The sequence below is a fragment of the Cylas formicarius genome, unplaced genomic scaffold, assembly GCF_029955315.1.
Source record: "Cylas formicarius isolate icCylForm1 unplaced genomic scaffold, icCylForm1.1 PGA_scaffold_9__14_contigs__length_23061073, whole genome shotgun sequence".
In the NCBI taxonomy this organism is placed as follows: Eukaryota; Metazoa; Arthropoda; class Insecta; order Coleoptera; family Brentidae; genus Cylas; species Cylas formicarius.
The window spans coordinates 18,599,353-18,610,651 of record NW_026844365.1 but is presented as its reverse complement, the minus strand read 5'-3'; positions in this window follow the sequence as shown (position 1 = coordinate 18,610,651).

Below are 11,299 nucleotides of genomic sequence, written 5' to 3'. Positions count from 1 at the left end.
ACGGGCCTGGTTCTCGTAAGCATCTAGTCCCGTTTTGACAATTACATCTCCATTGAATTCTTGTATTGTAACAAACAAGCCTATATGTATAAATAACAAATGTCGCTTAATTTAAGTGAAAGAGTTTTGTTATTCACAGCACAGTCGTATTTGGCTCGAGTACAAACGTGGCCATTTATTTTCCGAACTTTACAATTTTCAACATATCGTCTACGTTAATTTCATTTAATCCTTCAAATTAATTAGTTTGGTTCGCATGCCGGGGCTGTAATCAAATTTGTGCACGAATTGGTTTACTATTTCAAACCATTTCAAAAATTTTAAATTCGAGTTATTTTGGTTCATTGCGATTATTTTATAAAATTATTTTCGCACATTATACCAACTTTTGTCCTTAATTGTTCTAGGTTGTTTAGTCCAAATAAACATAACCAGAATGTCATTTAAGTAAGGGTTTATTAGTACAGTGCAGTAAAAATATATGAACAATTAGGGAAATAAAATGAGATTAAAATTAGATTAATAATGCATCAATTAGCATTTAGAATATAAAATAAATAACCTCGGTTCCTAAAAAATCATTTTTCAGATCAAATTTTAAAGTTCAATAACAAATGTTTTTAAAAGTGTTTCAAGAATACATTCAAAATAATTAACCAATACCTCAGGGCAACAATTTCAAAGCATTAATCACGGTAGCAACAGGGACCATTTAATTATTTTTGCTATTTTTACTATTTCAAACCTCGTTCAAATGACGACAAAAAGAAATTCTAATTTCCCGATCCCAAACAAAATTCGTGTGATCTGTAGAAATCACCGAATAGTAACTGGGCTACTGATATATTTATCACACACAAATAATGCCACTGTTATCAAATTTAGTGCACAAAATTAAAATTAATTTTTCTGTAAGAAAATTGTTTTTTTTCCATAGTTTACTTTGGACATTTATTTAAATGTACGATTTTGCATGCATCTTCACTTCGGATAATATCTTCTTATGTTAATTTGCGTGGTTCCAATCAATCTGTTCAAACCTACTTTGAGTAGCTTTTTGGTCAAAAATTTGCTTTTTGAGATTGACGTATACAATATGATACTGAGTGGATTTCTGTGGTAACGGTTAAATGAATGAAAAAAAAAAAAGACTTTTAAGGACAATTTGCTTCAGATAGTCATATGATTTCCTAGATAGAACAGGTGAAACCGCCTATATTAGATGAAGATATCGAAGATTATATACAGTATGTCCACCGGTGCAGTAGACAAGATGACAAATAGACTAAAAAGTAAAAGACACCGAAAAAAGTCATTCTTTGTAAAAGTATTTGCTTCTTTTAGAAATAAGGTTGCTTAGAAGCAAACACAAACCCTTAAATACAAATCGGCTTTTAAATTTCAGAATACATCACAGCAAAAATTCAAAATTTCAAAATTTGGATTTAAGACATCTATTGACACATGTTTGATTTCATAATTTTGACTGAGTGGCTGAGAATATTTACAATCCCAAATGCAGAAAATGCTCAATATAAGATAATAAGAATTGCATTCAACGAATAACATTTTATATATTGCGTACTGAAATAATGAAAAATATAAATGGAGACTAATTTTGCATTTCTAAAACTTCTACTACATGTGCAAATAAGAATGTCTGTAACGTGGGTTAGCAAAAAGGTACAGGGTGAGTCAACGTTAGGGTTAATTATCTCATTAACCACTTAACCACTTCACGGGCCTAGATAATTAAACATTTTGCACAATGATTTACCTCAACTTCTTAACATTGTGATCCAAAAAATATGGCTTCAGCAAGATGGAACTTCGCCGCATTACCGTCGAAAAATTTGAGAACTTATTAATAATCATTATCCACGGAAATGGATCGGTAGAGGTGGATTCGTTGAATCGCCATACCACTAGATTTCTGTTTCGTGTTTATGTGAATCCTCATACAATAGCAGACGATATGCAAAATATGATTCGGGACGCCTGCAGATAAATAACCCCGTTTATGCTAAGGTACGTCAAAGTAATTATATAAACAAGACTAAACATGTGCATGCAAATAGAAGGGCATATTTTTGATAATTTATCTAGCCACAATTATAATTAAAAATAAGATAAATTAATTTCTAGTAATAAGCATTTAAAATTATTTGGTTGGTATGGTTAAAAACCGGTTTATATAGACGAATTTTATTTTGCTTAAACACATTTCCAGTTATACTTTTTTATGAACTTTTTCTTAAAAAGAGCATATAGTTTTTATTAAACGGTTTTTTCGTCACACCTTTTCTTAGTCATCGGTGCATCAGTAACGGATCTACTATGTTTCAGTTTATTGACTATTGTATGTACTCAACTTCAAAATGAGAAATTGGAAGACGTTTCTTAAAAGTTTTTATCTCATTTTTACAAGTGTGCTAATAAAATAAAAAGTTAATAAAAGTGCAATTGTGCACTTGTAAAATCTTTGTTTATGGTCCGATTTTGATCTTTTTTTGTTGGTCTGTGTCTATACCAATTTTTATAATGTTTCAATACAGGGTGTTTGAAATATCGTTTGCGCCCCGCTTAAGGCTATATATACTTGTAAAATTTTTGATAACGGTTTGATTTTAATAACTTTTTTGTTGTTGGATAGATCTTTCCAAAAACACACTAAAAAGTTATGTGTCTGATTATATCAACCTGTTGCTAACTGGGAATAATATTTGATGTCAAAAATTGAGAACTGCTATTATATCTTTAAGAATAGGGTCTCAATGAATTCTTAGTCAAAACTGTATAAAACCTAACTATACTGATTTCTATGAAGTTCGAATACAGGGTGTTCCAAATATCGCTGGCGCCTCTGTTAACCATTACTCCTGTAGAATGTTTGTTTATGACTCAATTGTGATAATTCTTGTTTGTTGGATAGAAAGACTCTAAAGATATTAGAGGAGATTAGATATGAACTAAACAGACTTTACAACGCTGATTTTTTTTAACTAAAAATAATTTTCAATTCTCATATATTAATGATTACAGGAGCAAACACATATATATATCTGTTGCGACAGCCTTGCAGCCCTCAGGTCGCACATGTCAGTCGAAATCACCTCAAGGATGATTGAATTGAGATGCTTGACAGGCAAACGAGGGGACAGATAAGCTAGCAAAAAGTGGAGCTTGTCACACAAGTGCACTACCTATCTGTCCTACCCGAGTACCCGACAGCTTCATTAAAAATCTATTTGACCAGAGATCTAGCAAAAGATTTCTCGATATGTGGCTTGAAGCTGAAGGTATGAGACACACTAAAGCCCTCTTTCAGGGGCTGTCCAGGGCTCTTGCCTCCAGCCTTATCGGGCTCAACAGGAATCAGCTGAGGCTGACTATTGGGCTGATAACTGGACACTGGTCAACCAGAAAGCATCCTAGGAAGCAATCTACCTAGGATGCTTTCTTGGCATCATACAAGACATATTATGTCCAAAATGCAACGAGGCGGATGAAATTACTTTGCATCTACTTGTCGACTGTGAACCACTCAGCGAACCCCGTAACGAAATTCTGGGAGTGGACACAGGAAATAGTGTCAACATTCTGAAAGTGGGTGTTGGAAGGCTGATTTGCTATGCCTCAGCCGTCGGTCTTCTCTGGACTCTCTCCCAATTCACGAATTATCCTTCACAGGGCTCAAATGAATTCAAATTGCAAATTCCATCTAATAATAAAAATAACAGAAATATCAAAGTTGAATGACTTCGACGTACTGTTTAGTATGTAAACTCAAGTTTGCTATGGAGAAGCGAATGTTCGACAGTGAAATTCACTCGCTAATTTATATTTTCATTTTGTTTACATTATATCTTTCGAATACTAAGATTTATTAATGCTGATATTTTAAAAATAAATGTCCCTTAAAAAGTCTTTTTTATATTATAATTTGGTTATTGATCTAGTTATTTTTAGATAGTCCACACACGAACGGTTGTCATTTTCTATTTTAAAAAATCTCTAAAAGTACTTATCGATTATCCGCTTTAAAAAACTGTGTTAGTTAGCCATGACTTTAGTCGATGCTATACGAAAAAACCGTTTCATTTCTCTTTAGTAAGATCTATCCAGCAAAAAAAAAATCATCGAAATTAGTATAGTTAGGTTTTATGTAGTCCTGAATAAGAATTCGTTGACATTTTATTCTTAAAGAAATCCCTAATAGCCCTTCTCGAAACTTGACATCAAAAATTAGTCCCAGTTGGCCATAACTTTAGGTTAATGTAAAAAGAATCACAAGGTTATAGTGCGTTTTTGAGAGATATATGCAACAACAAAAAACGACCCATCAATAAATATTTCACAGTTCTTAAGTGGAACACACTGTATATCAGTTCTTTCATTTTTATAATTTTGGCCACTAATTTTCATTTTCTATGAGGTTGTTGGAAAAAATTAAATATAAATTTTTGTCTTTGCTTCGTAAAACAACACACTTTAACCCTCCTTCCACTTTTCTATCAACTTGCGCGGTCTTTGAGGGAGATACACTAATATCCGTCAATTTTCTCTGAAAGATTTTGTTTATTCGCACAAGGTAATTTTGTCCCCCATGCAAAAACTTATCTCAACTTAACACCAATCTTTAGCGAAGAATCGATAATTTTTCCAAGACAGAACGGCTTCGAGGTTCCGGGTTTTTTTATAAACGGGTCTGAAAAGTGCACGCCGAAAACTCGTAATAAAAATATCGACAATTTATGTGCTTCATCCCGCCATAAAATGGATGCCAAACTTTTTGGCACCGAGTTGAGATTATAAATCAGATTAAAATTTTAACGAATATTCTCTTTCGTCGTCTTTTGCCAAGCGTAACCCCCGAAAATATAATGTTTTTAAAATGCACAAAGTTAAGTACAGGCGGCATCCGATTTTCAATGTTTCTCGGCAAATTTTAAATGAGAGAAATTTGAAGATAGTAACTAATATGAACCAATTCGAAAAATGCTGTGCACAAACATCAACCGAATTTTCACATTTTAATGCACTATTGTTGAAAAAATTATATATAAAAATGTATAAAATATATTTTTGTGTATAACGTTGTTTTCATTTGCAATGAATGGTTATTTTAAAATTAACGTTCAATGTCGAAGTCTGCAACACTTTCCAATTAATAAATAAATTATGATACCTATTGAGGTAAAAAAAGATGCTAAAATGTTGTAGTAATTTTAGTTGTTGTTAGAGTTATCTCACTTTATCCGCCAAAAATAATCCATCTGGCACCACCTTCCCAAAAAATAGTGAAACAATAGGTAATGGCGAATACAACGCAGAATGTCATTTGGTTAGCTGTGTGTTGTATTAGTTTTGACACAAACATTGTTTTGATAAATACTTTAAATTAACAAGATCAATTTCGCACCTTCCGTACGCTATCGGTATTTATAGGGTGGCAGTTTTCATATATGCCGCCTCGCCTGTATGCAAGTTTATTATTATTACAACACGAACTGTTCAAAATATTGGGGTTAATGTAGCGTTATTTATGAAATAATTATTAGATTTTTTTAATAGTTTATACTAACGCAAAAATTGAAAGAATATGTTTTTTATACACTCAGAGAAAAAATGCTGTAAAATTAAAAGAAATAGTAAAGATTTAATCAAAATTAAATACGATTTTGATTCATTGGTGTTTGTTAATAAATCAAGAAAATGATAGATATTTAGTTCTATAATATATTTTATTTACAATATTTTTATTACTCATACCAGTTAAAACAAAAGTACTATCTACATCTGAATTGAAATAAAAACCATTCGGATTATAATCACACAGATAATAAAATAAGCGTCACAAAATATTATTTAAAATGTTAAATGTTAATTTAAAACAAACAGGACATCATTATGAATTGTAAGAGAAATACTTTGTTTTTCTAGTAACGCAATGCTTAACTAGAAAGTCCTATTTATTATTTTTTTTTATTTATAACTCAGTACTATCCATTGGTTTTCTAATAAATTTCTTATAAAATGTAATGTTTTCATTGGAAGTAAACTAGTACCGATTTGAAATAAATTAATAATATCATAATGTAATATGATTACCGTTTAGTGAAAAATTCACGCATTAAAAAAATAGAAATAAAACCAACTTGTAATTAAACGAACAATTTTACTTACTTTTACTTAGGTTTTGGTAATAAAAAGAAAGAAAATTATTAAGAGTGTTTAGGTGTGACCTTCGTTCTTATTTTTGTACATTCCATATATAATATGTATGCTTTTTTCGCTTATCGCCAACAATTAAAAAATGAACTATTCTTAAAACCAACAAAAAATGGTTACAAACTACACAACAACCGTAACATTTTGATTAATATTGTCATCTTATTATTATAAGAGAACGGGGAAACGACCTTTTTGTGATAAATAAGGTACACTGACCTTACCAAGTTTGTTTACATTTGAACCCAGTATATATGTATTGAAAAATAAAAAGAACTTTAGTCAAATTAAAGATATTCATCCTTGTAACACCAGACAGCCAAACAAAATTTATATTCCTTTTGCCAAATATAAAATTTCACCTCGATTAGATCATCCGTATATTGAGGTTGCAAGTCTTTGATAGCTTTCCTGGTGAAATAAAATGTAACTCTTTAACAACTTTTAAAATAAGGTAGCATCTAATGCATAAATCTTTATATAGTGTAAACGTTTTTTTAACATATCTTTTGATCAGTTAATTCGTTTTAAGATGATTTCCCATCCATTATTTTTGTGAGTGTAAAGTTTTAAAATAAAATACACCAATAATTACGCATCCATTGCATTAAAAGTTTCGCTCAGTCACTTGAGTATACTTCAGTCAAGCAGTATTAATTAGTAACCATAGTAGATTGTCTTATTAATCAATACTGATATACATCTTCGCTCAAAGTTTCCCCTAAAGTGAGGAAAAATTCTTCACAAGGCAAAAAAAATACACAAGCGTATAATTGGTTGCATACTCCAGTACCGTGCTTTCAGTAATTTCTAGGTTATCAATGAGACGTGCACTTGGACAAAACCTTTTATTGATACTATAACCAAAGATAGTTTGTCCTTTGAAAAGATTTGTGGGGAAGGCAATAAATTGTCGTTATTTACACCGTCGCTTGGCAACATTGCAAAGCTTGAACTTCTGTGCAGCGGCAAACATGTCGCTGCCTTTGTCGCCATCATCGTGGAAAATAATAAAAATGCTCTTTATGACCTATTGATGGTCCGCATTACCATTCGGTTCATATTTACGCACGCCTGTCTCTGCTTTACTTACTGCAAAATTATTATAGCAATATGTCAACAGAATGTAGTAATTGTTTTATCAGCTAGAAATGTTAATAGAAAGTGTTAGGGTATTTAGAAGATTTCAACATATATTATTTTACATACATCGAATGTTCACGTCATTCTTAACACGTAGTTCAGATTATCGCCTAAACAGTTTTACAAAATCACGTTATGTATAAATCATGTCCGAAAATGAGATTGTTATCGGTTTACACAACACTGCAAATTAATGCAGTAGGAGTCCCTTAATTTGCCTCCGTATTACGTGCGAATTATAAATGAAAATTAAACTACAAAATGGTGGCACACGCAGTGCCTACATTAGTGAACAGATTAAACATTTATTCTAATCACCATTGTTTCCGTACAGTATATTTTTGTTTTTATTGGAGGACGTAGCAGTTTTGGCGAAACGTTATTTGGGATATGCGTGCGATTTGAACTACCCTTTTCTACAGGACGATTCATTAATAACTTACGTACGATTTGAAGGGGCAACCCTATACACGGTGATTCATTAATAATTACTAAGTGCCAAGTACACTTCTTTTTGAAGATATTATTAACGTCTTGTCACTTCTGGCTCAACCGAAAGTTGCTGTCAACTTGCTTATTTCAAATAGAACACTCCCTATGTTATTACATTTTGAGATTCTGTCTAAAATTTTGAAAATATTTTGTTATAATATTCTATATCTATGTCTAACGGTTTTTGATATATTTGAAGTTAAAAAAAAATTAAACCTTCTGCTTCTGAAAATTTGATATGATTTGTAAAAAACGGGTTTAGCGACTTTGAAAATGTGAATCTTTGCAGTCCAATTTTCAACGCACAGCATTAAAATAGACAACAAAAATGGCAAAAATTTAACTTATAACTCTTTTTTAACATTTTTTTAAATGTGAAGGTCAAGTTTTCAAAAAATACAAAAATATGTAGTTGCAGCAAGGCCAAATATTTCCAAAAAAGATTAGACATAGGTATAGGACCTTATAATATACTCCTAAGCTTAATGTTTGACCCACATAATTTAAATAAAATGTGACTTCTTTTTTGATATACAGGATGTTTTATTAAAAAAAAAATAAAATTCGTTTTAGCCCAGTACTTTAAAGCTTTTTTTTCGTGATAAAATAATGAGTTTTCTGGAACATTATTGAAGTTGAACGTGATGATTGTGAATGAACCGCTCTGTATTTAAAATTAATAATGCTAAAACTCAGAAAGTCTTTAGGCAGATGTCATGTTAGTGTTAGGGTGTCCCAAAATACAAGCAAGAAATAGTTTTCTGGTCATGTAACCTTTCTTAGTAGTAAAAGTGATTTAAAAGGTATTTGAAATACCATTTAGCTATTTGACAATGCAGGGTCCATGAATACCGCATCACACAGCTATGACTGTTTCGTACAGAATGGACTGGTTTTCGCAGCATGCCCCTAGGTACTCGGTTGGGTTTTAAACGCCCCAAAGTGTTATCGGTTGAAAACCAGGTTTGCAATGACCTGAAATTAGGGCTACACTTTACTATGATTATGATTTACGAACGCAATAGTTTCATGTAGACAAGTTTACTCTTTGATACATAGGGGCGCTCAAAATGCGCGATTATACCGGCGGACACAAAATATTGAATTTTTTTTCAAACGGACATTCTATATTATGTCAACTATTCTGCAAAGACGCTCACATGATATATGATATATATTTTGTTCTTATAACTTAATATTCAAGCTTCCGAAATAATATTGCTAGGTTGCCATGAAATTTTCAATCAATTTGATTGATCATTTAGATAATTTAGCAGTTAGTTGGTGTATCTGTAAAGCTTATATAATTGAGGGAAATAATTACTCGAATCAAGTCTTGATGAATTTGTTTATTTTTTATGGACAAGGGACAAATATCTGCTGATTTGCAACCAATGAAGTGAAACTTAAGTCTAATGAAGACAACGTTATACATGTTCTTCTCTATTCCAACGCTTATCCCCAACCTGTATACTACATGAAACTATGGACAAAATTTTAGCTATCTACGAAATCCACTATGGCTGCATAAACGTCGAACATAATAAATTAATAATAAAAAAAAATGATCTACCAAATGTTCTTCAGAATTCTGAGTGTGGCCAATGAAAACAAAACATCCTTTAATGTACAAAAAATATTTTAAACCTACTTTTAATATTAACAACAGAATAGGAATTAAAGGTCTAGGAGTAACACAACTAAAAGGGCACATGGAATGTAGTGTTTTATTCTCCGAAACGGATCTAACTGTTTTAATATAAAAGACACGGAATATGCATATTTGACATACCAATCAAACTTTACTTCAAGAATTTCGTTATGAAACATTTGAATTAAGACTTTTTTAGAGTAGTTCATTATGAAATTGATTCTTCTTATCTTCTAAGTTTCAACTGTATTTCACCAAGGAGAGTAGTGTTTTTATTTAAGTAGGTCCCGTACTAATAATGCTGCTAACTCTCCACTATTCCAAATGTGTAACTCAGCCAACAGTCTAAAAAACGAAATGGACATTTATTTAAATTATACTGTTATCAATTTATTCCAAAACCACTTGAAAAAATAGCATTTAATACCTAAAGCCAGGAACTTAGTTTCATTTTTTTCTTTTTTAGTGATAACGTGCGGTTAATGTAGATAAGATTTGTATTTGCAGTCTGCTATTGGACTGCAAAGTCTGTCGATTCCAATGAAATAAATAAACATGTCTTCCATGGCAAATTACACTATATGTTGCTGTTGATGTCCTATGTGCTGCTGTTCTGTGCTCCGGTACTAAAATCAAAATAAATAAGAACTAAAAGTTCAGATTTTCTAGAAATTATATATTTTTACATGACAATTGTTTCGACAACACGGTGTTTTTATCACATTTGACATCAGCATTTTCATCAAGTAAAAGCCACCTCAGTTCAATTTCCAGTACTAAAATTTTAATTTATTTCTAGTATCTCTGTTATGCATATCAGAGTTCAGCTAGAATTTACTTTTAAGACCTTCTAAAGTAAACCATGTGCCGAAAAACCAAATTGCAAGTCCTTCAATAAAACATGTTCAACCATTGAAGTTCTATAATTTTATGTTATATGATCGGATTTTCTCGGGCTAAATATCAGCCACTATTCTCCTCCTTTTAAATGCGATATTGCCCCGACTGCCGTAGAGAAAGACAACGCTTGCATAATTAAAGTGAGAGAGTACTATGTTCGAAAAAGACTTAATTGAACACCAACACTCAGTGCCGTCTCACTAAATGTCAAAATATGGCCGGCAATACTGATTCCCAAATTTGACATTAAGAAATGTCTATTTGTTTTCTTACCAAATAGCGCGTGTTGCTGAGACAGATTCTTTAGTAGATTTAAATTGGAACTAATGGCATGTGGTAATATTAAACGTGGTAAATATTAAAGTAAAAAAATAAGAATTCGAAAATATAGAGCTTTATTATTTTGACGTGAACGCAGCCGTTGACCATAGGATTGAGAAAATTGGTTATAGAAGCTTCTAGAAATATACAAAATATCTAGATTGGGCGGCAGTTTGTTACTAGTCGTTTACCGGCTTTTAGAGGGCGGCTTATGACAGTTCAATAGACGGGAATCCCAGAAGAATTAAAGCGACTACTGCGCATGCCCCAAATAACGTCCGCCGCCAGCGTCAGATCTTTGAAATATCGCCTGGAAACAGTCTACCGGTCCTTAAGACATGTTTAACCGAATCGCGTAGTCGAAATATCACAAAGTCGTAGTCCGCACCACGAGCGAATCCGTCGCACTGCCCCCTCTCGTCACTACGTCGGGATCATTATCGCTCGCATCACAATCGAACTTCCACAAAATTTTATCGGGCAGTTCTTGCCGCGCATGACCCGAAACTACCACGTCGCACGGCAGCTGCGCGGACGCGGCCTGAAGCTGCGCCGTGGCTT